A 27,782-nucleotide genomic window follows, 5' to 3' on the forward strand; every position below is an offset into this window, starting at 1 on the left:
AGGGGCTTCTTGGCCCAATGAACATTAAAAAGTGCTTTTAAATTTACTTATATTTCACTGGGTCTCGTGCAATTTTCTCTGTCTCTGCCTCTCTTTCCTGCCTTTATTTCTTCATTGTTCATTTGCCTGTACCCTACCTTAGGCTATTCCTTTTATACTACTTAAAATATACCAGCTATTTTTTGATTGTCAAACCCAACAGACCCCCTTCTTAGTCCTCAACACACTAACTCTTCTATCACTGATGACCACTTACCCTTGCATGCCAAGCTTTCTTCTCTTATTCACTCAGAAAAAAGTGAGGCTCTCAGCTTGCCATGGACTTCCCAGACAAACTAAAGGGACCATGGGAGACAGGACCCCAGGTTGGAGATGGGTGAGAGGGTATGTGGTAGTAGCCACATTTTACCCATCTCCATATTTTCAGAACTTACATAGTAACCCAAAGGCATAAACTGATGCAAGTCACTCTGTGGTATCTGGAACAAGGCACTGCACCTCTGAGCCTCAGCCTCCCCTATGAAATGGGAATTATAATAATATCCACACTGAGGAGTGTCTCAAGGACATTCACGTGCTCACATACTGTGAACTCTGAAGATGACTTGAAAATAATAAATTTTTTAAACCAAGTTTATTTCATGACCTCTGTTCACTATTTCTCCTCATACTATTTCATAGATGAGGAAATGGAATTAGATGAGTTGAACCGACTTGTGTAAGGTCACAAAGTTAGTATGTTAAGAGCTGGGACTCAAATTTGAGTCTTGTCTGATACCAAGTATACAATCCCACGCACACATCTCATAGCTGTGTGCTGTACACATTTGTGTCAAGGATCAGCAAACTGTGGCTTGCAGCCAAATCTAGTCTATCATGAACTTCTCTAAAGACTATTTTATTGGAACACAGCTATACCCATACCCATACCCATACTGTCTATAGATGCTTTGATGTTCCATAACTGAGTAAACAAACATAACAGGCTTGCAAAATCTAAAATACTAATATTATACATAAGTTTATCTACCTTCTATCTATATATAGATAACCAAATTCATATCTTCATAATTGATGCATCATCTGAGTTTTCTATTTGCCTATTGAATGGACATTTCCACCTTGTAAGTACCTTAAATGATTTTCTTTTTTCTGTGCTAGAGACTGAACCCAGGGCCTGTGCATGGTAGATAAGTACTCTATCACTAAACTCCATCCCCAGACTCAGTGCTTCAATCTCTTCTCTTTTTTATTTTTTGAGAAAGGGTCTCACTATGTAGTCTACAGTGGCCTTGAACTTACTATGTAGCCCAGGATGGCCTTAAATTTGTGATCCTCCCTGCCTCTGTTTCCTGAGTACTGGGATTACAGGCATGCACTAACTACCATGCCTCGATTCAGTATTTCATCTTAATACACTAAAAACTGAACGGGACTTCAAGGCATCACTTTTTGCCTTTTTTGTTGTTGTTGTTGGTTGTGAGGATTGAACTCTGGGCCTGAGTGCTGTCTCTCAGCTCTTCAGCTCAAGGCAAGCACTCTACCACTTGAGCTGTACTGCCACTTCCAGTTTTCTGATTGTTTATTGGAGTTAAGAGTTTCACAGACTTTCCTGCCCGGGCTGGTTTTGAACTTCAATCCTCAGATCTCAGCCTCCTGAGTAGCTAGGATTACAGGCATGAGCCACTGGCACTGGCTTACTTTCTGCCATTTTCCACCTTACTAGCTACATCCTAGCTTAAGGATATGGTATGCATTTAGTCCATCCTCACTTTTATACCCATGGCAGACTCTGCTAATGGGTAATTACTCTTTCTCAGTAAGCCAAGATGAAGCATCAGATTTTTTTGGCAGTCCTGAGATTGAACTCAAGTCCTAGTGCTTGGTAGGTAAGTGCTCCACCATAGTTTTTTCCTTAGATAGAATAAACTATATTTCACCTGGGCTGACCTTAGACCATCATACTGCTATCTCCATCTCCTGAGTAGCTGAGATTATAGATGCATGCCACTTTCACATTTGGCCTAGAATCTCTTTTAATGTAGCCCTTATGCAGGCCTGGCCCAAGAATAGCAGTGGGAAGTACTAGAAAGGGTGGCTTCAAGAACTATTTTAAGAGGTACAATCATCAGGATACGGAGATAAAGGTAGCTATTATAACCTCATGGAGTTGTAACATATTCCTAGTTCCTGTAGCTGAGCCACTCTGGGCTCAATGGTCCTGCAACCAAGCCATTTCACAATTCCATAGCCCAGCACATGAATATTCACCCTAGAATGTCACACTCTCCATGTTCTGCCTGTCAACTCGTTTTCCCATGTCTCACCATAGCTCAAATGGGCACTACCATGAAGTCTTTCCCCAGGCCTCCATGTGGGTGAGCTATTTCCTGCATGTGTTCTGCCAATTCTGCCCTCTCTCACAGCATTAATATACCACACACTACACTACATTTATCTCTTCATGGGCTGCTCTGTCTAATCACAAGTTCAGAGCTTCTTAAGATCGTGCCACATGTCTTCATTATCTCTGCATTTTCGGTGTCTAGCAGTATCTAGGACATAGCAAGTTTCAGTGTGACAAATCTTGAGGAGAAAATCATTGCAGGTAGTACCATTGACCCAGACAAAAGTTTGCTATAGCATTCTTGACTTAAACAACTTCTCTACACCTCCCACTGCCAATCTTAAATCAGACTCAAACCTTTTGTACCCTGGATTAGTGCCATAACCTACTTGATCCCTTACATTAGCTCCTTCTTTCAACAAATACCTACAGAATATCTACTGCTTGTTTTCTGTTATAAGCACTGAGATCAAATATGTGTCCCCTGGAGCTTGTTTTCTAGGAGGGGTAAACACAGCCATCATAATGAAACATTTGTATGCAGCTCTGACCATGTCACTCTTCAGAATATTCACTAGCTCCCCACTGTTTCCAATCTAAACCATGGAACATAGCACCAGCAATACTGACACCTGTCTCTACCAGGTCTTTTCTTATCTCCCTGTCTTGACTTGGCTTTTGTGAATCCTTTTACCTAGAATGACTTACTTTTTCTATTCTTACATGGTGAGCTCCTATTTTTCTTATCTTTCTTTTTTTTCCTTGTCTTTCTTATCTCCCTCCCTCACCCTTAATCCCCCCTCCCCCTCCCTCTCCCTCTCCCTCTCCCTCTCCCCCGCTTCTCTCTTTCTCCCCCTTCCTTCCTCCCTCCCTACTAATGCTGGAGCTTTAACTCAGGGCTGGGTGCTATCCCTTAGCTTTTTTGTTCAAGGCTGGTGCTCTACCACTTGAGCCACAGCTCCATTTCCAGCTGGTTAACTGGAGATAAGAGTCTCATGTACTTTTATGCCTGGGCTGTCTGCAAACTAGAATCCTCAGATCTCAGCATTCTGAGAAGCTTACAGACATGGAAATTACAGGTGTGAGCCACTGTTGCACAGCTCTTTTTTATTTATTTTCTATTTTTTATATTTTTGCAATACTGGGGTTTGAAGCCAGGGGCTCACATATGTTATGCAGGTACTCCTACCATGGAGCTACACTCTCAGTTCCTATTTCTTCTTCAGGACACTTGATTTGGGATGCCTACTTCTTCTTGCCTTAGTAGGGAGATTCTGGTCAGTGCCACCTAATCATATCCTGCGTATGCCTCTTCATACAACTCCTTTTCATTTTTTGTTTCTGTGTACATTTTTCTCTACTAGGTTGTACTCATGGAGGATAGAAGGAGTCCTATACATCTTCCTAATTCCATGGTCTTCATGGACTTCCTCTAGTGTACAACACATACTAGATATTCAGTAAACATCAGCAATGCCATCTCTCCCTCCAACCTCCCCCCCAAGAACTGCTCTTCTCCCTAGATTACTAAACCACTTTCAACCTGACAACCTTAGAATCAATTTCTATTCTATCTTCCTCTCTCTGATAAATGTGCTTCATCAGTTCTCTCTCTGGCTTTCCTTCCTATTTCCTCTGCTGCTGTCCTTATTCTTCCCCTCTCCCCCAATTGATTGTACACATCTCACTGCCTCTAGTCTCACTCCCCAGATTTCATCTTCCATACTACTACCAGTTATTTTTGTCAGAGATAAATATGATTGTGTCACTTCGTTGTTTAATGTTCTTTTTTCCATATATTTTTATTATAAAAATACTGTATGGAGTGGTTACAGTTACCTGAGTAGGGTAATGAGTACATTTCCTATTTTTTTATTGTGAAAATACCGTACAGAGGGGTTACAATTACATGGGCAAGATAATGAGTACATTTCTTATCAAGCATTGTTGCCTCTTCCTTTGTTTCCCCTTCCCATCTCCCTCCTCCATTACCCCCACCACCACCCCAAAGTTGTAAAGTTCATTTTTCGACAGTGAAAAAAGGGTATGTTATACTTTGGGGGAGGGACATACAAAATAACAAAGAAATCATCTTATAAATATGCTAGAAACAATAGCAAGAAAGAAAAACATTTGAGTCCTTATCTTGGGGTTCATTTCACCTAACATCAAATTATCTGACCATTTCTACTTGACTCAGACATATACTAGTTATTGCAAATAAGGGAAACCATGGGACCTGTGTTTCTTTGGGCCTGGCTTACTTCACTTATTATAATTTTTTCCAAGTCTTTCCATTTCCTAACAAATGGGGCAATGTCATTCTTTCTGATGGAGGCATAGAATTCCATTGTGTATAATATAGCACATTTTCTTGATCCATTCATCTACTGAGGGGCATCTGGGTTGGTTCCATATCTTAGCTATGGTAAATAAAGCTGCAATAAATGTAGTTGTGCTGGTAGCTTTAGTATGGTCATGTTTGTGATCATTTGGGTAAATGCCAAAAGTGGGATTGCTGGGTCACAGGGGAGCTCTATGTGGAGTCTTTTGAGGAATCTCCCTACTGCTTTCCAAAGTGGTTGAAAAAGTTTACACTCCCACCAACGATTCAGTAGGGTTCTTTTCTGTCCACATCCCCTCCAGCATCTGTTGTTATTAGAGTTCTTGATTTTTGCCATTCTAACTGGGGTGAGGTGGTATTTCAATGTTGTTTTGATTTGCATTTCTTTGATGGCTAGGGAGGTTGAGCATTTCTTCATGTGTCTATTGGCCATCCTTCTTTCCTCTTCAGAGAAGTTTCTCTTTAAGTCTTTAGCCTACTTATTTATTGGACAGTTGTTTCTTTGAGGATATGTTGTACTGGGATTTAATTTTTTTAAGTTCCAGGTATATTTTAGATATGAGACCCTTGTCCATTGTATGGCTAGTGAAGATCTTCTCCCAATCCGTGGGCTTTCTATTGGTCTTGCTAGCTATGTCCTTTGCCATGCAGAAGCTCTGCAATTTCATGCAATCCCACTTGTCCAACCTTTCTTTGATTTGTTGTTTTTCTGGGTCTCTATTAAGAAAATCTCAGCCTGTACCAAGGAGACCTAGGGTTTCTCCTATTCCATCCTGTAATATTTTCAGAGTGTCTGCTTTGACTCCGAGGTCTTTGATCCATTTGGAGTTGATTCGTGCAGAGTGATATCTGCTTAATATTCTTTTCTGGCTTCCCACTGTCTTCAGGAGAAAATCCAAATAGAAGTTACAGTATACAAAGGTCCTTGAGGAGGATTCAGTTCTCCTCTAAATTCCCAGTTGCCTGTCCTTCCAGGGACCCAGACAAATTTTAGACTGAGCCATACTGAACTCTTGACATGTCTTGTTTTCCTGTACCTTCCTACCTTCTCCTTCTCCTTTCCTTCTGTGTCTGCCTAGTATGGAACTCAGCTCAAGTGCTTTGACAGTTTGAATCCCTCCACAAAATCTGCTGAGAAGCCATCCTGGCAGCTAAATTTTTAGTGCCTTTTATGTAAGTGCTTCCTTGGGACCATTCATTACCTCATGCTGGTGTGCTAGTTTATGTGTCACTGTATCCTGACTGACCCTAAGCTTCCTAAGTGAAGGAGAGGTGCCAGCGTGTTCTGTCTTTGTATATTCAGTGCCTAGAGTCACTACCTGGGACACATTACATACTTAAAGACTGAAATAAATGTTGATGTAAGGAAGCATCTCCTAAACGTCACCAATGCTGATCACTTTGCCTGGTAAAATCTAAGGCCACTAATTTACTGTGTCAGAAGGCCTGATATAAAGTAGGTACTCAGTAGATATTGAATTAATGAACAAATGAATAAGACCAAGCAGAAGTGCCCCTTCCTGACCTCTTAGCCCTAAGTGCTAAGCTTATTAGCCCCTGCTGCCAATCCCCATTGGACTTTACTTCTCTGCTACAATATTCGCTTCACTGCACTATCCATGTGGTTGTCTCTGCTACACTGGCATCTCCTTAAGAAGAGATGTTTGCCTGCTCATCTCTATTTCAGGTCCTTAACACACTGTCAGCTATACAAAGGATGCTCAGGAAGCATTTGTTGAATGAATAAATGGATGAATGAGAAGTCAAGACTTATGGGGTTTGAGAAAGACCTGGGTGGCTGTCATAGACAGAAACTAGACTTTGTTATGTCCACAGGAGGCAAAAAAGTGAGGAAGAACAGTGGCATTAGTTTATCTCAACAGAAAGAAGACTTTTGTTAGCATTATTTAAAAGGGCTTGAAAATGAAATGTGTGGCATGAAGGGGAAGTGAGATCCCTGAAGCTGGAGGGCACTGGGTAGTGATGAAAGGGAGGGTGTTTTAACAACAGCCAGGACAACAGGGATGGAATTATAGTTGGGGGTACCTATGCATCCGGTCACTGCTTTGCCATGTACCACACCATTCTTAGCCAGCCTGGCATACTTCATTGCTCACCTTCGCGGGGGAAGGGTCATCTTACTCATATTCTTACATTGAATAACTAAAAAGACATCAGATACATAGTAGATACATGGCAACTATTGATTTGTATGACTGTCCAAAGATCTAAAAACCTGTCTTACTCTCTGGCTCAAGAATCATTTGCTAAATGAAATTAAATGACTTCAGGGGTTCAGTGTAGATCATAACATTCATTCATGATCTCTAGGCATGCAAGGCACTGGGAGAGAGAAACCAGCATGTACCTTGTCTTCTAAAAGTTTAGGTATCAGCATAGATATGAAAACAGCAAGTGCTGTACTTGTATTAGATGCTTAGAACAGTGCTGTTATGTGGTAAGCACCTGCAGAAGGATAAATAGTGGCTTCCAAATATGTCCATATCTTTGTGTGTATGTGTATGTTTTCATACACAGTGCTAGGACAGAACTTGGGGTTTGACCGATACTAGGCACAAGATCTACCACTAGCCATGGTGTCCTCATCCCTGGAGTCTAGAAATGTTACAAATGTGGTGAAAAGAAGTTTGCATATGGGATTTAGTTAAGGATGATAAGGTAGAGAGATGAATCAGCAATGTCTGGGTAGACCTGTAGGTTATCACCAACTGTCATTGGGAAGGAGGGTAAGGGGATTCCACTTGGGTGAGAAGGTGGCCATGTGGTAAAAGCAGAGGGAAAGGGAGCAAACAAGCCATGTTGCTGTCTATGAAGGAGGAGAACAGAGGCTATGGGAAAGGACCATAGCTGCAAAGACTAGAAAGACCTTGACCAACACCTTGATTTTAGTCTCCAAAACTTCACTTCAGACTACTGGCCTCCACAACTATATGAGAATACATTTCTTGTGGTTTTAAACAATTAAACTGGTAGTAACTTGTTATAGAAGCAACAGTAAATTAATATATCATTCAGGAAATATTTTTGAATAAGTTGTTTTTTTTCAAGTTCCATAAAAGAGATATAGGTATTTTCCTGCTGAGTGGAAAGGAACCTAAAAGTCCTGGAACTACACTAAGGAGCTACAGTTCACTCTTTCTTTGGTTTACTTTTCCCTGCTGAGGCCACTGTGGGAATTCTAAGGGCTATTTGTCAGCTGAGTGCTGAGAGCTTAGTTTCCTGTTGTCACTTTGGAAATCTACTTAGGGGGGGATACCCTTGAAATGCTGTGCTAGGCAATTGATATCTAGATAGAATATGGAGTTTCCTTTTCACTGAATTGTGATAGTGAATAAACTGTGCTTTAAATTGTTCAGTCCTCTACTATGTGTAGCTTTAAGTTGTTTTGCAGTTACAGCATGCACCTGAGCCAGACCTCTTTGATCTCATAAGAACCTTAAGAGCAGGGGCCATGTTCATATATTTGTGTCTTTCACGATACTTGATGTTCCCAGATGGACTCAGAAAATACTGACTTCTCAGAATCAGGAAATACTGACTGCACTTGGGTAGAGGGAGCAGAAAAGTTGCTTTTTGTGCTTCCGATTCTAGGCCATAACTATTAAATTCCCTTTACCCATCTGTCTGTCTACCATTTATCAATCAGCCAATCAATCATTGACTAGAATCATAACAGACCATATATTCACTAAATATGTAAGTATGAGAATATATAGTTTCTGCCTTGAGTGACCAAAGAATGCTAAACTAGCATATGACAGGATATGTGTGAGGCAAAAACAAAGACAAAAACAGAGGCAAGGGTTCCCTCTCCACTGCTGAAAAAAATCACCCCCTCCCCCCCAAAAAACCCCAAGAGGCAAGAGCAATTAATTCTGCCTATGGGAGTCAGGAAGAACACCATGAAGGTGACAATTAAGCTGTGCCTTGAAGGAGAAGTAGTTTTCCAGGAGAAGGAGAGGTGTGTGTGGTATCCTGGAGAAACATGGAAGGCTCAGTGGAGTTGTGAAAAGAAGAATTATGACAGGTGGGAAGGAGAGGGAAATGGGAGGAGGGGAGTGGAAGAAGAGCAGATGAGGGTTAAGGCTGGACTTTTAAAGCCAGATTTGGTAGTTTGCATGGACTTGTAATTTGTGTGTGAAGAGTAAAAAAATGCATCTATTCATATGTCATGTGAAATGTATCTCCAATAGAAATTGTACTGTAAAGAAGGGTTGTAACCGTGGAATTACTATACAAAAACACACAATGATCACAATCATTATTATTAAAAATGTTAAATTTGAAAAGATCCTAGAGCCAACTTTTCATTTCCCCTGACTAGAAAAAGAAACAGAACATTGACTATTGAGAAAAATAATCTTACCTGGTCACTAAAGGACATAATGTCTAGTAGAAGACAACGCAGTTTTTACTTATTTTGCCAGTACTAGGGTTTGAATTCAGAGACTCACACTCCTAGCTTGGCTTTATCATTCATTCACAGCTGATGCTTACTGTATTTAGGCATTTTTCTGGTTAACTAGAAATAGATTATCTTGGACTTTTCTGCCTGGGCTGGCCTTAAAACTCAATCCTCAGATCTCAGCATCTTGAGTAGCTAGGATTACAGGTATGAGCAAGGCTCAGTCTTCTTTTTAAAGTAAACAGCTTTACTGTTTATTTGTCACCATAACCAATTTAGAACAAGTTTTAGCATCTCACAGAGAAGTTCTATACTTATTAGCAGTCACTACTCTGCACTTCTTCCAGCACCCTCTAACCCTGGCCCTGGCAGCTACTGCAGATGTGCCATACTTCATGTGGAGACTAGGCAACTTGTGATATGTTGAGACTAGCTACAATTTAGCATAATGCTTTCACTAGTCATCCATTTTGAAGTATGTGTAAATACTCAGCCCCACTGACTCGAGGGTTTGGCATATCCTAGGCAAATCATCTATCAGACAGACCCTTGGCTTGATATTTCCTTTTTGTGAAGTAATATTCCATTGTATAAATGTACCACATTGTGTTTATCCACTTATAAGTTTTACTTTTGACTATGGTGAAAAATATTCAGTGAAAACTTCTGTGTGGACATACAGGACCAGTTCTGTTGACAGACAGACAGACAGACACACACACACACAGACACACACACACAGAGACACACACACACACACACACACTTATGAGTTAATATGGTTAATATGGTAAGTCTATGTTTAACCTTGAAGAGCTATCAAAGTATCTGTGGGTTCCAGTGTCTCCATATCCTCTTGAATACTTGCTAGTATTCATCTTTTTAAAAAAAATTATAACTACTATTAGGTGTGAGATGGTACATCTTAGGGACTGATTTGTATTTCTGTAACAACTAGTGAAGTGATACTGGACATCTTTTATGTCCTTATTGGCCTTTTCTATATCTTCTTTTGAAAAACACATTTTGAAATTCTATATACATTTCTCAATTGAGTTATTGCTGTTTCATTGTTATGTTGTAGAATTTTTATACATTAGATACAAAATCCTCATCAGACACATGACTTGAAAGTATTTTCTCTCATTCTATGGGTTGTCTTTTTATCTACTTTAAGATACCACTTAAAGCATAAAAATTCCTTTTCTTTTCCACCTCTCCTCTCTTCTTCTCTCCCCTGTCACTCCTACTTCCCCTCTCCTCTCTTACGTTCTTTTGCCAATACCAGGGATTAAACTCAGGTCCTCCCACTCTCACTCAATTGCTTGCTCAGCTGCAGTCCACCACTTAAGCCACATCTCCAGTCCAGCATTTTGCAGTTTATTTAGAGACATAGTTTCACAGACTTTTCAGCCTGGGCTGGCTTCAAACTTTAACCATGATGCTTCAAGTCCCACTCAGCCACCTGAGTAGCTAGGATTTATAGGCATCAGTCACCAGCCCCCATTTTGGTTTTTGTTTTCTCTTAAAACAGTGTCTATATAGCCTGGGCTGGCTCAAACTCAAGGATCCTTTTGCTTCACCCTCGATTATCACAAGCATGCCTAGGTTTGCTCAATTTTTAAAAATTCTGATGAAATCAAATTTATCACCTTCTTCCTCTGCTTATACTCTGCACAAGTTAGTGCTTTAGTACTGTTACACCATCAAAACTTTAAAATACTTTTTAGGGCTGGAAAGGTGGCTCAGAGGTAGAGTGTTTGCCTTGCATGCATGAGGCCCTGGGTTCAATACCTCAGCACCACATAAGCAGGAAAAGCAGGAAGTGGCACTGTGGTTCAAGTGGTAGAGCGCTAGCCTTGAGCTGAAGAGCTGAGGGACATTTCCTAGGCCCAGAGTTCAGGCCCCACGACTAACAAAAAAAATATTTTTTAAAGACAAGGTCTCCCTAAATTGCCTAAGCTGGCCTTGAACTTACTATGGTTCTCCTGTCGCAGACTCCTGAGTAGCTAGGATTAAAAGTGTATGCCACCATGTCCAGTAAATTAATTTTTTTAAACTTTTGTTTTTCATATTCTAAGAAACCACTATATATTATCTCAAGGTCATGAAAATTTAATACTAAGTTGTCTGCAAAGAATTTATAATTTTAGCTCTTAAATTTAGCTTTGATCTTTTTTTTGGAGGGAAGGGAGTGTGAACTCAGTGCCTGGGTGCTGTCCCCGAGCTTTTTTTTTTCTCCCTGTTCAGGGCTAGCTCTCTACCACTTTGAGCCACAGTGCCACTTTTCTGATGGTTAATTGGAAATAGTCTCAAGGACTTTCCTGCCCAGGCTGGCTTTGAACTGCAATCCTCAGATTTCAGCCTCCTGAACAGCTAGGATTACAGGCATGAACCACCAGTGCCCCACTTGTCTTTGATCTAGTCTGAGTTAACTTAATGCGCACTGTTACAGGTCCACCTTCATTCTTTTCCAGTTACTCTAGTACCATTGCTCAATGGTCTCATTATCCTTGATGGAAATCGATTAATATGGATATGTAAATGTTTCTTTTTTAGTACTGGAGATTGGATCCCTAGCACTCAGCGCTATATCCTAAGTTCTCTAGAGGTTTGTTCTTTTTTGTTTTTTTGAGACAGGGTCTTGCTACATAGTTCAGGCTGGCCTCAAACTCACAACTGTCCTGTCTCCACTTTCCAAGTATTTGGATTACAGGCGTGAACCACAATGCTTGGCTTTAGATTTGTTTCTTAACTCCCAACTCTATCTTATTAACCATGTCTATCCTTATACCAGTAACAGACTGTATCACTGTAACTTTGTAGTAAGTTTTGAATATGAAGCATGAATCCTTCAACTCTGATATTTTTCAGGAGGGTTTTTGCTACTCTGGATCACTTGCTTTTCCATACCAGCTATATGATCACCATATCAATTTCTGCAAGGAAGTCCATGTTCAGATGGTATTACTGGTATATACTACCAAACATTTAAGGAAAAAATAATACCAGCTATCTACAATGTTTTCCAGAAAATATAAGCAAAGGAAACTCTTTCTAATGGATTTATGAGGTATTATTACCTTGATACCACAGAGAAAAATATTTCAAGGAAAGAAAACGAAAACTAATTTCCATTATGAATGTAGACACATATGTGCTCTACAAAAGGCAAAATCCAGAAAGTATACATTAAAAAGTTGAAACACCATGATCAAGAAGGATTAAGGATTAAAACCACATAATCATTTCAGTAGATTCAGAAAAAAAATAATTTGACAAAATCTAATACTTTTGTGATATAAACACATATCAGGAACAGACAAGGACATTCACTTTTGTCACTTTTTTTCCTTTTGTGCATTACTGGGATTTGAAATCAGGGCCATGTGCTTGTAAGGAGATCTTCCACCACCTGAGCCATACCCCTAACCTTATTGCTTTGGTTATTTTTTTAAATAGGATCTCAAATTTATGCCTATTTGGACCAAATCCTCCTATTTGTGATCCCTCCTTAACTGAGATGACAGGTAAATGCCACCTTGTCCCAACACACACACATGTATATGTGTACATATACATGTGTGTGTATATATGTATATATGTGTGTGTGTGTGTGTGTGTGTGTGTGTGTGTGTGTATTTTTTTTTTTGGTTGAGATGAGGTCTCCCAAACTTTTTGCCCAGACTGGCCTTGAGCTATGACAATCTCTATCTCCTCTAGCTAGAATTACAGGTGTGAGCCACCACACCCAGCCTCATCACTTTTATTCAACATTACAGTGGAGGATGTAGGTAGGGCAATTTGGCAAGAGGAAGAAAATAAATTGTATTTCTATATAATACCAATCAATCAAAAACGGAAATTCAGAAATTTTTACTTATAGTAGCATCAAAAGAATAAGAATACATAGGAATAAATTTAAAAGTGGCACCAGAGTTAGACATTAAAAATGCAAAACACTGAAATGAAGTCTAAATAAATAAGAAGTTATGGTTCTTGAAATGCACATTGTTGAGTGGATTGTTGTCCTTGCAGTTAGAGATAGTGGTTCCAGGATTTGACATATGCTGGTTATTACATGAAAGAATAAAGAAACAGCTGATGCTTTTTCTGATGTGGGAAGATGCCCTTTAGAATTTTATTTACTTTATGCATTTTGGGTGTTTAGCTGCAATTAGCTTTTTTTTATAATGTCTTTTTATAATTCTGTCCACCATTTCCTACAGAGCTGCAGTTGTCAGAATTTCTGTAAATTTCCATGGTTGTTGGTAGGTCTGGACAAGGGCCATTTTTCTTGCTGTAACTTCAGCATTTAAGAGCATCCCGCCTGAGGCCTGCAGCCTTTACAGTGTGGGGTTGTGTTTAATAAGCTGTATTCTTACTTCCAACAAGGTACATTTCCCCTGGTATTTCCAGTACTAGCTGATCAAACCTCTTAAGCTGTTCCGGGAATGTGGTATTGGTACTCTATTGTTCCTTCATTAAATGATGCTATTTGTATTATTATGGGTAATTTCTGTTTAAGAGCTGGAATGGTTACAGGAGATCAGCAGGGGGAAAAAATTCAAGTGATTGGTCAGAGGTGAGAGGCGCATCAGAGATAGAATACGATGGCTTTCCCAGAAATTGGAAATGACCAAATTTTCAGTGTTCTTTCCTTTTCCCCCCATCTTTTTGCCCATCAAATACTAATGCTTTCTTAATACAATGATGTTTTTCTTTTCTGTACAATATTCTTTTTTAAAAATAAGTTTTTTATTGTGAAAATACTGTACAGAGGGGTTACAGTTACATGAACAAGGTAATGAGTACATTTTTCTTATCCAACATTGTTGCCTCCTCCTTTGTTTTTCCCCTACCATCCTGTCCCTCCCACCTCTTCAACTACACCCCCCACATCCCCCACCGCCTAAATTGTAAAGTTTGTTTTTAAACATAACGTCTAGGACATCTCATTGTTGCAATGGGTCAATCTGTATCCCTATTTAAACATTTTGTTTTTTCCCTTCCCTTCCCCAAATTATACCAACATCAAATACATTGAAAAAAGGGGTTATACTGTGGGGTTTGGACATACAAAGCAACAAAAAAAATCACATGGTATCTTATAAATACATTAGAAACAATAGCAAGAAAGAAAAAACTACTTGTGTCCCTATCATGGGGTTCATTTTGCTTAACATCATCTTATCTGAGCTTTTCTGCTTGTCCCAGACATATATTAATTATTGCAAATAAGGGAAATCATGGGACCTATGTTTCTTTTGGGCCTGGCTTACTTTATTTAATATAATTTTTCCAAGTCCTTCCATTTCCTAACAAATGGGGCGATGCCATTCTTTCTTATGGAGGCATAGAATTCCATTGTGTATATATATCACATTTTCTTGATCCATTTACCTACTGAGGGGCATCTGGGTGGGTTCCATAATGCTGCAATAAACATAGTTGTACTGGTAGCTTTAGTATGGTCTTATTTGTGATCATTCTGGTAAATGCCCAAAAGTGGGATTGCTGGGTCATAGGGGAGCTCTATGTGGAGTCTTTTGAGCAATCTCCATACTACTTTCCAAAGTGGTTTTAACATAAAGGTTTGAGAAGTATTCCTGTATAATATTATTAATCCTGTTTTTATGCTCTGCCCTACATGTTAACCTACACAGTTCATATGGTGCTCCAAAACACCAGAAAAACAGAATTTTCTGAAGTGAACTTTTTAAGTTATATGGGGGGCGGGGTAAGGTAAAATAGCTGTATTTTACAAATAGTTAATACCAAGGGAAGCTTTGTTACAAATACGTTCCTGAAGAATTGTAAGAACTCTTTGTATGTCAAATCTTAAATTCACTAGGGAAGTTAATTTAAGGAACTCAGTAGGTGAAGGTTACATGTTTAGAGTGAATACTCTATTGCTCTATACAATATTCTTGAATCTATCAATTTGGCAACTGCCTTTTTAATTTCTGGAACTTTCTCTTAAATTGGTGCACACTTCTACTGGATCTTTCTCTCTTTTTTTTGGAAGTTTGAATTCAGAGCACTCAGATGCTCTACGATTTGAGCCATGTCAAGACCTTTTTGTTATTTTTCAGATAGGGTCTTGCTTTTGCCCAAGGTTGGCCTCATACAATAATCCTCTCACCTATAGCTCCAGCATAATTGGGATTACAAGCATACCCCACCATACTTGAGTTATTTGTTGAGAAGGGATCTCACTAGCTTTATGCCTGGGCTGGTCTTAAACCACAATACTCCTCATCTTTGCCTCACAAGTAGCTGAATTTCAGGCATGAACCACCATGCCTGGTCCAGCACTTGACCTTTAAGAGTCCTGAAATCATGATTATGACATTTACTTACTTTTCTTCTCTGCTGGGTATAACAATCTAGAGATGCTAAAAAAAGAGCTATCAAGTCCTATCTGTGTCATTGTAGCTTGTGACTAGTTAACATACTACATAATCTAGTATTTTCTTTTTCTTTTAAAAATTATCTTTAAGTAGTTGTACCAAGAGGTTTCAATTCAACAGGTCACTTTATGAGTACAATGCAACTTGATCAATTGTCACACCTCTCATCATTCTCCCATATCTCTTTCAACCCCACTTAAATCTAATATTTTCATGTCTAATGTCCAAACCTTATTACAGTATCTTCTGTGGGCTCCCTTCCCTAATATCCTGTTCACTACGAAGTTCACATTGCTGTCAAATGTATAGCATTCTTAGCAGAACTGAATCAATGACTTCCACAGATCATGTTTGTGTGTTCACAATTGTTTTCTCTATTAAGTGGGAGAACGAAAAACCAGAAATCTTTCTGTTACTTGATTTCCTAGTTATGGCCAGCAACTCTTCTTAGAAATATACATGTTATCTTGGGGTTCATTTTGTTTAGCATCATCTCATATGGTCATATATACATAGTTTTGAACTTTTCTGCTCATCTGATAAGATTATCCTAGACGTATGCTAATTATTGCAAATTAGGGAAACCATGGGACTTATAATTCCTTGGGTCTGGCTTCACTTAATATGATTTTTTCCCAGTCTTTCCATTTCCTAAAAAATGGGACAGTGTCATTCTTTCTGATGGAAGTATAGAATTCCATTGTGTGTGTGTGTATGTGTGTATCACATTTTTTTGATCCATTCACCTACTGAGGGGCATCTGGGTTGGTTCCATATCTTAGCTGTGGTGAATAAACCTAGTTGTGCTGATAGCTTTAGTATGGACACAAGAGGTTTTTCTTTATTGTTGTTTTTAATGTACTATATGATTTTTTTGTTTCTATTGTATATTCTTCCCCTTATGGTATATCCCTTGTTGTCACTCGATTTGATTTTGGCACCCTGCATCTTGTATATACATTTACCTAATCTGGAGAGGGGAAGGGGAATAACAAAATGCTGAAACAAAGATGCAGGATGACCCATTGCAACAATGATACTCACCATACACTATGTTGGAAATGCCCTTTACAACTTCGAGAGAGGGGGGAAGGAGTGGAGGAGGTAGGGGAGGGAAGGGATAGTAGTAGAAAAAGGAGGGAGTAACAATGCTTGACAAGAAATGTACTCATTACCTTACTCATGTAACTGTAACCCTTCTGTATAGCATCTTTACAATAAAATAAAATTAAAAAATATATATGTTATATAGAAGTACAAAAACAGAAGTAGAAACCAGGAAATCTGGGCTTCTGCTTCAGTGTTTTGGCTATGAAAAAAATCCTAATGTTAATAGGATATATTTAAAGGCACTTATTTTTTTTTAAGTCCAAAGTATTAACTATTCTAATTAGGCATTTCACATTTTTCTTTCATTAAGACATTAATCCTGATTTAATACAACTAATACATTTTCTCTGTACACACATGTTCTCTCCACACAAAATATGCATATACAAAAAACACAGGCACCTGATTGTGGGAAATTAGAAATTAGTTCTACATAATGGGTTTTCTTTTAACCACTCACTGTACATTTATAGGCCACTTCAAGGGCTCTGTGCATATAGTTGGCAGCTCTAGGAACAGTAAGATCATGTTGTCTACAGTTGTTCCCAGACTTCTTTGGCTCTGGTACACCTATACTTGCTTCCAAAAAAATACCCCACAGTCTGATGCTCAATGGTATGAAAAGCTTCCCTGAGCTAATAGTATAGAGAGGCAGTGGACACAGCTCTGGGTTTTGGGGTACTCATAACCACAAATCAGTAGAGAGTACATAGTTTGACTCAGCACCAAGAAAACAAGGTTTGGGGCTGTTTTTTCCCCAAAGAGGGGGATAGATTTATCAATTTTTATCTGCCAGCATGGCCTCCCTTACAACTGAGGAGGACACTATGGAAGAGGTAGGCGGTCAGGAAGTATTAGAATAAGTGAAGAACCAACGGCTTATACAGGATAAAAATCATGGTTTTAGCTTTATTAGCATGATATTCTAACTACCTGAGTTAACTGGCTGCAGATACTGCCTGAAAGAAAACCAATCTTTAATCAGAAACTAGTCAGTGCACTATAGGATAACACACAGATAAATTGCTCAGTCTAAATCACCTGCCTTCAACACTGAGCTCATTCCTAAGCTACTCTCTAATGAGCTGGAAAGATCCCTTAGTTACCTGAGCAGTTCTGAAAGTTCTGTAGTTTACATTGGTACTCTCAATAATTGAATTTTTCTCAGTAATTAAATTCTAGCTAATTATACCACATTTCTTACAAGTAGTGGGTATTTGAGAAATTTCAGTAAATATTGCTATTCTTTATCGTAATTAAAAATTATTAGGTTATATTAGTTATGGAGGGATTTCACTGCTACCTTTCTGCACATTTACAATATGTTCCAATACCCTCTCTACCATTCTTCCTGCCCCAAAACAATTTCAGCAGGTTTCATGTTTACAAATAATCTATTTTGTGACAGTATTCCACCTCTTTCATCCACCTTGTTTATTGTAAATTTGTATTATTTTGTTATCTTTAAGTCATTGTACAGAAAAGTTCAATACAACAGTCAGTTATTTATTATAATTTTATGTGAACATTTTTTCCTGTGAAGGGCAAATATAAATCAATGCCATTCATATGGATGTATACATGTACTACAGTAAATCCACTGATAGACTTCCTGGTCAGGGCATTCAACAATCTTCAAGAAACTTCCCAGTGGAAGTTTTCAAGATCCCTTTGAGAGCTTTGTAGTTGGCTGGAATAAAGCCCATCATTACTGCTTGACTCAATCCACCTGTCTGTTTTGTTGCTACCATTAGTTATAATAAAGCACACCGGACTGGCGATTTAAATACCTTTTAGTTCTTGATCAGAACCCAATTCACAGCAGAATTAATGAGCTATTTTTTCTTGATTTTAAAACAGCACACAAAATGAAGGTTCCTAGAAGAAAAACCTACTGAGTTCTAGCAAAGATCAGCTTGTTTCTACTCCAAGAAAATTTTAGTATCAGTATCAGTTGCATAAAAATTTGCAGGCACAGGTGGCTCATGGCTGTAATCCTAACTACCCAGGAGGCTGAGATCTGATGATTGCAGTTCAAAGCCAGCCTGGGCAGGAATGTCCTTGAGACTCTTATCTCCAGTTAACCACCAGAAAACATGAAGTGACACTGTGGCTCAAGCAGCAGAGTGCTCGCCTGAAGAGCTCAGGGACAGTGCCTTGGCCCAGAGGTCAAGACCCCCAGACTGACAAAAATTCCATTATTAGAAAAGATATTTCAAAATTATGTTGAAAAAAGAAAGCCCAGCCGGGAAAGTGGCTCAGTGGTAGGGTGCTTGCCTTGCATGCATGAGGCCTGAGTTCGATTCATCAGCACCACATAAACAGAAAAGGCCAGAAGTGGTGCTGTGGCCCAAGTGGTCGAGCTCTAGCTTTGTGCTGAAGAGCTGAGGGACAGTGCCCAGGCCCAGAATTCAAGCAGCACCACCTACAAAAAAAAAAGAAAAAGAAAAAGAAAGCCCAGCTTTATCTGTACATATGTTTAACAACAGATGACTCTGGCTCGATTCAACCTTCTCTTTCTCTAGAGATCATGGTTCTTACATGATAAACACTGAAATTGAAAGCAAAGACTAGCACTATACTTCAGTACCTTAAAAAAAAAGTAAAAGATCAAGAGTAATAGGTACATATTTTGAATTTGCATCTTCAAATTCCATTTATGTCTCCTAAGATAACAGTAGCATGTTTTTGTCAACTATGAAAAAACAGGCTTTCTTGCAGGGTACATTATATTATAAAAATTCACGTATGCTAAAGATATTTGTCTGCTCTAAGCAAGGATCTGCTACAGGAAGTGTTTCTATTTATTATAAAAGTAGATTCTGGAGATTTCAGCAAAAAAGAAAAATAGGTATTGGGAAAAACAACAAAAAGGAGTTGTATTTCTTAGGATACTTAAGATTCTAGAACCTGAAGCAAAGCTGATCACTAGCTTGAAGTCTGGGCTACATAGGAAGAATCTCTGTCTCTGTCTCTGTCTCTGTCTTTGTCTCTCTCTGTCTCTCTCTCTCACACACACACAAACACACTCATACTCCTACTAGACTGAAAACTACATAAAAATAGATGTAAAAATACACAATTCCGCATATTATTGGTTCTTCTCAAAGCTGTAAAGGTCATCAAAATAAGGAAAGCCTGAGAACCTCTCACAGCCAAGGGGAGACCAAGGGATTTGATGATAAAATGTAATGTGGCAGCTAGTACTTGAGATGTATTTGTGGGAGATCAACGGGAAGGGGGAAAGAATAATGAATCAAGGAGCTGGGGGAGAACTCAGTCATAATATTCAATGCATACCCATGAAACTAGGAAAACTGAGGGAAGGGTGGGATTAGGAGGGACGTAAGAGAATGATGAAAGGGGTGATACTGATCAAGATGCCTTGTATTCATAAACTGGCATGTTGAATGGCAACCCCTTGTATAACTACTTAAACACAATAAAAACACAATTTAAAAAAATGTAATGTAGTATACTGGATGGGATCCCCATCCAGAAAAAAAAAGATATTAGGTAAAAACTAAGACAATTTCAGCAAATTATGGCCTAATTATGGCCTATAAGTAATATTGCTTTTCAGTATTGATTCTTTAACACATGCATCATACTCATGTAAGATGCTAACAACAGAGAAAGCCTTAGGGGCTGGGAATGTGGCTTAGTGGTAAGAGTGCTTTCCTAGCATGCATGAAGCCCTTGGTTTGATTCCTCAGTACCATATAAACAGAAAAGGTCAGAATGTTATGGCTAAAGTGGTAGAGCGCTAACCTTGATTAAATGAAGCTCAGGGACAGTGCCTAGGCCCTGAGTTCAAGCCCCAGGACTAGCAGAGATTGAGAGAGAGAGAGAGAACACATGCACATGAGTGCCTGTGTAAGCACCCTGTGCAAGGTATATAAGAACTCTATACTAAGTTCAATTTGTATGTGAATGTAAATAAAGTTTATTCAATTAAAAAGTTATGGGCTGGGCACCAGTGGCTCACACCTTTAATCCTAACTAGCAGGAGGCTATCTGAGGATCATGATACAAAACTAGTAGGGCAAGAAAGTGTTTGTGACACTCTTATCTCCAATTAATCACCCAAAAGCCAGAAGTAGATCTGTGGCTCAAGAGACTCAACACTGCTAGCCTTGAGCAAAATGCTCAGGGTTAAATTTTTAGTCCATTTGAAATGATTCCATTAATGAAACATTCCTATTTCCAAGGGCCTAGTTCATGGGCCTGGTTTAAGGGCATCTTAGGCTTTAGCCATTAGACAATAGGTCAATACCTCCATGACCTTCAGAAATCCAGTTTAGAAATCCTTGAAGTCAGCTCAGAATACTGCAAACCTATAACTGAAATCCCATCAAAGAATTTTAATGGAACAATGGATTATTAAGACAATAAAGTAAAGCCTGTTTAAGTTCCTTTATCCCAAATAACCCCCCCCAATAGCTCTAAAGCACACTGTGGAGTACAGGTTCTGCAAGCAATGAAATCTCCCAGTACAAATTGAGCTAACAATTCCACAGGATCAAGTAAGCTTAGCGAGCTACACCTTCACCAGTGGTCAATCCCTTTTGAGGGAGGGAGGAGGTAGGCTAGGGTAGGGGCCTGCCAGGATTTAGTTGACTTCTAGCTTAGGTACCCACTGCTGGGTGGTCTGACACTATCATTTCCATGAATAAAATAAACTCCCAATCTGACTGCCTCCCTTCTCTTGCCTAAAAATTATTTAAACACAAGGGACCATGAATGTTACATTTATCAGCTTGGTTTTGAATTCTGAAGGATGATATCACAAGGGAATTACTGAACATAGTTCATTGGTAAAAGATTTCAAGAATCTGTTGATTCTAAACTTTCATTTAAATCATAAATGCTTATCAAAGACCTATTATGAGCCATATACTGGGCAGATGAAAGAAATTAGTGCAGGAGAACACTGTGAAGTGATGAAACATTTTAGGTGATCAGTAAATAGAAAAGTGAAAGATGTTAAGAGAATTTATTAAGTGGAGAATATTCTTGATTTAACCTTACACTCCCCCTTACTGGGCTCCTGGTTAAAATGCAAAGCTTATATAATAGCCTAGTTTTTAAAATGCTTGATACCCCCTGACTTACCTTCATGAGCACTTTCATTTCTGACTGCTGTGTGCAATCTCCCCCTCATTCTTGGTTCTAACAAATCTGTTAAGGTATTACGACTGATTCCATCACCAAATACTTATTTAGATCCTACTCTGAGAAGAATTAACTAATCTCAGTTTATTCTCCATTTCCCAAACATTTTGACATTAACTAAGTCACCTGGTGTTACCAGTGAGTACCAGTGAGTGTTGGAAACACTCACCTGAAGACTGGGAATCAATGTTTTCCACTGATACCTCCCAATCCTTCCCATCTATTCCAAATTTCATACTCATAGATACCCTCCCTCATTTTTTTGTAGGCTGATGGGCACCATCTCTGAGCTTATTTGCTCAAGGGTAGTATTCTACCATATTGAGGCACAGTGAAACTTCCAGGGTTTTTTTGTGGTAAATTGGAGATAAGAGTCTTGTCCAGGCTGGCTTTGAACTGCAATCCTCCAGTCTCAGCTTCATCAGTAGCTAGATTACAGGTGTGAGCCACCAGCAACCAGCTTTCTCCATTTTTATTGAGGGTTTGCTATGTTCCAGGGAGAGCTCTAGGTAGTGAAGCTGTAAGAATAAACAGAATAGACAAATATTCCTACCTCAATGTTCATATGGCTGGGGAGTATGTGTGGTAAAGTAGAAAACAAAATATTATATTAAGTAAATCCAATAAATTTTCGGCTAATCAATACTCTGGGAAGGTCAGTTAGAGGCTATCTTAGAGTGTAAACTTTTTAAATGTGGTTACAGAAAGTGCAGAGAAAATGGTACTTGAGCAAACACTTGAAGGTAGTGAAGGCACATTCCAAACTTAGGGAACAGCAAGGCAAAGGTCTAGAGGTGGTGGCATAAATACTATGTTCAAGGGACACAAGAAGAAGAGTGGCCCCTTAACACTGAGGAAAAGAAGAGCCTAACAGTTTTCCAGAAGAGAGGAAGAAAGGGGTTATTGGCAGGGCCATTTTTAGCCACAGCAGGGACTTTGGCTTTTACTGGAAATGAAATAAAGAGCCAATGAAGTGTGCTGAACAGAGGAGTGCTGGGATTTAATCTATTTTAAAAGGACCATTTTGGCCAGGTGCCAGTGGCTCACATCTATAATCCTAGCTACTCGGGAGGCTGAGATCTGAGGATCACAGTTCAAAGCAAGCAGGGTAGGCAAGTCTGTGAGACTCTTTTCTCTAATTAACCATCAAAAAGTCAGAAGTGGAGCTATGGCTCAAGTGGTAGAGTGCTAGCCTTGAGCAAAAAAGCTAAGGGATAGCACTGGATTTCAAGCACTATACTAACACACACACACACACACACACACACACACAGGATAGCACTGGATTTCAAGCACTATACTAACACACAGAGAGAGAGAGAGAGAGAGAGAGAGAGAGAGAGAGAGAGAGAGAGAGAGAGAGAGAGAGAGAGAGAGAGAGAGAGAGAGAGAGAGAGAGAGAGAGAGAGATCATCATGGCTGATGCTTGGAGACCAAAGAGGAGCAAGTCTGGAGCAAGACCATTAGCTGGAAGGTTCGTATCATAATCTAATGGGAAGGGAGAGAAGTTAGTGGCTCTCTGTAGGGCTCTTACAGAGGTAGTAAGACATGGCACATTCTAGATTCAGATGTTTTGAAGACAGAATTGATGTGTTTTTTTCTCTAAATAAATCAAATGTGAGGTATGAATGAAGAGTCAAGACTAATTCCAACAAATTTGATCAACCAGAAGGATAGGGTGGTTTGTTTTGAACATATTAAGTTCAGGATGCCAATCAGACATCCTCCTAGCAAGCTATTCTCTACTACCCTCTGTCACAAATTCTTTATACTCCCCTACATGTTTTCTGACAGGCCATTTCCAATCTTGGCTGGAAGTAACAAGTGAGAAACTAGCTATCTTTGCCATTTCCTTTTTCGTTATCATAAGCACTAAACTGTACCAGAAGGCGTCCAAGATCACAATCCAGCATACTTTCCTTTCATTACCTGCTTTCATGACCTGTCTTCACACTTTCTTCATCTTTTCCCTGATCCCTAAGTTAATAGTGTGTCTTTTTCCTTTTATCAATAAGAATGGATACTGATTCAGAGTCAAGGTAACAGCATAAGCAGAAGCAATACCTAAATAAGAGTAGAATTACTTCCAGGTCCTTGGTCCCTACAATTATGTGAAAGTGAACATTGGAATTATGTTGAAGAGGAAGTGCTGAGGTTGATTAAAATTAATGTACCTATAATAGGATTATCACATAAATGGCCCTTTGAGTACTTCACCAAAATATTCCTTGATCATTAATTTTGCCTATAAATCAGAAAGTGGGCCAACAATGATGCTGCTAGAAACAAGCACCTCCTTCATGATAGTGATTGTGTCTCTGCCAGTATGAGGTTATAATTGCAGGGTACAAGGTAGCTGAAGTATACCAGTGAGTAACAGAAGACTTGGATGAGTGATTGAGCTGTTGGTTGGTACAGGCGATTTGTGGGCTGATGACTGAATTTTACCTCTAAGGTCTAAGAGTCCTCCAACTTTTGGCCTGGACAGATGGGTTTGTGCCAAAAGGCAGTCTAACTGGTGTCACATAGCTGAATGATCAAGTTAGTAGGATTAACGTACAAGTTAACAGCATCTACTTTTTTGTGCTGAGCATGTGCCAAGCCCTATTCTGTAACAAAAATGCTTTGTGAGATAGGTACTATTATTGTCTCTACCTTATAGTTGAAGATATTGAGGGAAAGAAAGTTTAAGTTAGTCATTCAAGGTCACATAACCAGAAAATGGCAGTGCTGGAATTCCAACCCAGGCAGTGTGGATCCAGAGTCCCTGCTCTTATCCCCTAGTCTATGCTGTATAGTGAGAGCAATGGGGAGTCCAAATTTCAGTGTCCATGAGTGTAGCAAAGCCAGGGCAGGGCAAATGACTGAGGAAAGGGGAGAGTTGGGGGAGGAGGGGATGGAATGTATTTTTACACACATGACTTCCAAAGAGTCTGACTAAGCACATTTCATGTTGGAGAGTAGCAGTGCTGCCCCAGTAGCTAGAGAATCTGTGACTGCAGAGCAAGTTAGTATGGCACTTGTGATAAAAGAAGACCTTTCAATTGAAGAAGGCTACAGTGCTGGATTGTACTTAACTGGCTAACAGCATTAAGAGAGATGCACTAACCATGTGAAGATGTTATAGAAAACTTCTTAATGTTTACTGGAACAATGTCCCAAGGGGCTGAAGGCCACCTTTGTTTTTGCCTTACCTGGAAAGATAACAGAGGCATATAAGATGTTAGGTCAGATGTGAGACAAATAACCCCTGAGGCGAAAAGCCAACAGAAGAACCTGGAGAGGTAATAGTTACAGGGAAATATGCTTAAGCTGTATCATCTGCTAGTCTTATTTAGGAATCTTTACTTTAGGATTATGACACAAACCATCTTTCAAAGCACACTCCATCAGATAGCATGCCAACTTTGAATAGCTGTATGGACTTGCTCATGAGCATATGCAACCCTAGGCCTAATAGAATGGGCCACTGTAGAACATAAATCTCTGGACTTCCCCCTGGTCGATTTGGATTTTTATGTTCTACAACATCTGCCTGTTCTTTATGTCATGGATAGGGATAAAAAGATGTGACACTTGCAGGCAAGAACTATTTCCACTGCCCATTGATATTGTGAATTCTGAGTCTTCCTGGCTACTCCAAGATGTAATGCTTTCAGTTCCTCATCATATGCTGCCTGTCCCTCTTAGAAGTAAGCATCTTCCTATTTTAAAGTAACCTTGATCAGTAGGAGCTTCATTACCACTGGAGGTAAAAGGTCAACACGCCACCCCATTCTACACTTGTAAGTTGACAGCACATGTCAAGGGCATGAACCAGAAATGGGGTAAAAAGAAATAAGGTCTTAGGGTACTGGAAGGTCATTCTTGTATCTGAGAACCAAATTCCTATCAAGGAGGATGGATACTGCAGTGGTGAAGATGAAGAGGCGGTAGATGAGCTGCTGGCAGTGTGACAGGACTGATGACATCTTCTGTCATCCAAGGGGACTGCATTTCAGAAAGGCTTACATCTTATCCATCAGTATATAAGCTCTGGTATAACAGAATTGTACTACAGATGTATCATTTTCACTTTGAAGGGCTTGGACTGGAGACACTCTTACTATAATCACACAATTACCACTAAGTCCAGAGAGTCCGTTATCCCATTAAGTGAATTTATCAAAATATTGCCCAGGTAACTAACTACTGGAAAATGAGGTCCAGATCTCATTCAATGGAAGAAATTGGGAATGCCACATAGGAATTTTCCATGTTATCCTTCTTGGTCTTGATGAAGGTTTGAAATTGATTAGGAGGCTCCAGACTATTTGAAAGGATTTTATAAAGGAAAGGATCATCTTGACAAGGAAGGAACTTCTGCTTTTCATTTTCAGAAAGGTCTCAAAGCCAAGGTGGAGGGCCTGATGAAACCTGCTCCAAGATGCTGTCCAAAGTTTTGCTTTATAGAAGAAGCCCTTGATTAGAGATTCTGAGAGCATCTGCTTTTTTGCCAACAAGGCAAGTCCTGGGTATCAAGGGCACCAAACAGTCATCCTTGACAATTAAAGGAGGTCCCTGAGCCCCTACCTATTGGAAGGTAGGTAGTATCTTTGTTTGCTTCGTAAGTATGAACTGCTTCATAAGTATGAGCTGGATTCTAGAAGAATGAGTGGTTGACTGAACAGGGAATTCTCTGCAATATTAGGGATGGAATAGGAGAGTAGAGAGATACTAGTGGCAAAACTGACAAAGCTTTTGCTTTGACATGAATCTTCAGGACAATAGGAAGCAGTCTGCTCTCAGCCAGGAGTGGCAGACAGAAAATGCAGAAGTGTAAGTATACTGGGTGAAATACCAGGCCTCACTCAGCTAGATAGGAAGCTAGACCTGCTTCCATAGGGACTAGTCTGATAGGTCAGCTAAGATTCTCTAAATGACAGTAAATGTCATTTATCAAACAATATATGCTAGGCTGTCTGGTAAGCTCTTCAGTGCAATTTCATATTTAATCTTTATCACCCTAATATTTAGGTACTATTATTGTCTCTAGTTTATACATAAGGATACTGAAAGAGGCATAGTAGTTGGTGGAGTAGTTGGTAGAGATTTCTGTGTAACACAGCAGTATAAGAACATATGTGTTCTCTAGGCTAGAGGCAGAAATACATAGGGACAAAGCTAGTCAATATCCTGGTGGCCAGATGGAGGAGTTGGTGTTTTATGGGTTGGATATGTATTGACAGGGTGATCTGGGCTACCTGTTGCTTTTATCTAGTGATGTGCCTATTTTTTTATGTGCTAGCATTGAGCCGGCATTAGTGACAAAGTGACAGGGCCCCAGGGCCCCTGTGGATGAAAGGAGGGTGTGTCTCAGTGGTGAAGTGCTGTGACTAATTAGGAATCTAAGAATCCTTTCCATGCTGTTATCTACATGTTTATAAGGGCTGGAGGTATATGAGATGGTGGAGGAGGGGAGGAAGGCTAGGCTACTTGGGTAACAAGTTACACTGTGTATAGAGCTCTTTGGGGGAATTAGAACTACAATGCAGTTCACTCCCATTCCCATCATCTGATGCAGACAGAAGGAGGTAGAGCTCCTGGGACTACAGCTCAAGCAGCTTTGATTCTAACTGCCAAGTAGGTGGTAATGAGGGACTGGAGGTTTTGTTCTACATTCTCCTTGTAGAGCATGCCAAGACACAGAACAGAGGACCTCGTGGTTCTGTCCTTCACTGCCCCCTGGTGGAAGCTCCAGACACCAACAGCATCTCAGGACAGTGAAGCAGATAAGGAGCCCAGCTGACCAAGATCCTGTGTTGCCAGGTGGAAGGCTTCTGTGTCATGGGATGAGAGAGGAAGGAATACAATTCCTTAGGAGGAAGAAGGACATAAATGAACTACAGATATAGGTCTTGAATACAGTCAGAATGAGATAAAGGAAAATATTAGGAGTTAAGGTGCAGACAGAACCAAACAGAAAAA

At 39.6% G+C, this 27,782-nt stretch overlaps 1 protein-coding gene and 1 long non-coding RNA gene across 3 annotated transcripts in view; one reads left to right on the forward strand and one right to left on the reverse strand.

Annotated features, from left to right (window-relative positions):
- The window catches only part of Hdac8 (histone deacetylase 8), a 265,953-nt gene that overhangs the window by 207,762 nt on the left and 30,409 nt on the right, over window positions 1-27,782 (reverse strand). The gene's annotated exons all lie outside the window — the stretch shown is intronic.
- LOC138840293 (uncharacterized) overlaps window positions 1-27,782 on the forward strand; it is a 240,599-nt gene that overhangs the window by 173,486 nt on the left and 39,331 nt on the right. For both annotated transcript variants that reach the window (XR_011376059.1, XR_011376060.1), the window contains exon 4: window positions 26,195-26,397. This is a non-coding gene — a long non-coding RNA (uncharacterized lncRNA). The remainder of the gene's footprint in view (window positions 1-26,194; window positions 26,398-27,782) is intronic.

Source organism: Dipodomys merriami, unplaced genomic scaffold, assembly GCF_024711535.1.
Source record: "Dipodomys merriami isolate MVZ:Mamm:240054 unplaced genomic scaffold, mDipMer1.0.p SCAF_3, whole genome shotgun sequence".
Classification (NCBI taxonomy): domain Eukaryota; kingdom Metazoa; phylum Chordata; class Mammalia; order Rodentia; family Heteromyidae; genus Dipodomys; species Dipodomys merriami.